Source organism: Tenrec ecaudatus, chromosome 6 (genome assembly GCF_050624435.1).
Source record: "Tenrec ecaudatus isolate mTenEca1 chromosome 6, mTenEca1.hap1, whole genome shotgun sequence".
NCBI lineage: Eukaryota > Metazoa > Chordata > Mammalia > Afrosoricida > Tenrecidae > Tenrec > Tenrec ecaudatus.
In genome coordinates this window covers 80,664,805-80,665,766 of record NC_134535.1, presented here as the reverse complement: position 1 = coordinate 80,665,766, position 962 = coordinate 80,664,805, and positions in this window count along the sequence as shown.

Sequence of the window (962 nt, the reverse complement as noted above, 5' to 3'; positions counted from 1 at the left end):
TCTAATGCGGACTTATTTGCCACATGCTCCCTGCCCCGTTGCTGCTTACTGGCCTCCCATGCCCGGCCCCACTTGTGCTCGCAGCTGTGGGCACCTTTGTGGGCAGGTGGTCCACGTCGGTGCTTACTGCAGCCCTAGAACTGAATGTCCCAGCCTTCTTAAACCCCACCCTCCCCCTTTCCAGCCTTGTGGCGTCCTGGGACATTCTGTGGTTGAGTTCTCACATCTGGGGTACTGCACTGTTGGACAAACCCGTATCTTCCTCAGTCGGCCCCCATAGGTGGGATGACTTTCTGGCTGACCAGCTGATCTGGACAACCATCCCTCAGACCTTGGTAGATAGAAATCTCCCCAACTACAGGGCAGATTGTCCATTGTTGCAGCACAGGGCTTAGGGCAGCGGCAGAAAATCCTTCAGGTCACGGGGTGAGGGTGGAGCCTGGGAGGGAATCCAGGAAACCCTAGGGGAGTACAGTGACCCAGGCAGCTGTGCCGGACGCTCTGCGAGCTCCCTGGGTCCTATGGATGCCTCCAGGCAGCACCAGCCTTCCTGGAGCCACTGCACATTCTCCACTCCTGCCCTCTGCAATGCAGGTGGAGGCAGAAACTGGTGCAGGGTTCGCAGGAGGGAGGAAAGCACCCATGGCTGCCGTTTGCCTGGAGTCCGTCTCTGCTCGTGGCCACGGCGCGTGTGTCGGAGCGGAAGGGCACCCCAGGGCTTTGATGCCAGGTCTTGGATGCAGCTCACCAGCCTTTCTTCCAAAGAGCTTCTTTCTGGGTAGGTCCAACCCCCAGAGTCCAACAGTCTGCGCCATGCACCCCCTGTTGCAGCTCCCTTCTTGCCACTGTGACGCGCAGAAGGAACTCCAAGACCAAGTTTGCCGAGAGCTGGCACCTCTTTCTCCTTTGTGCCACTCAGGAGCTCCTCAGGCCCAGGCAAAATCAGCTGTGTGTGACCCTTG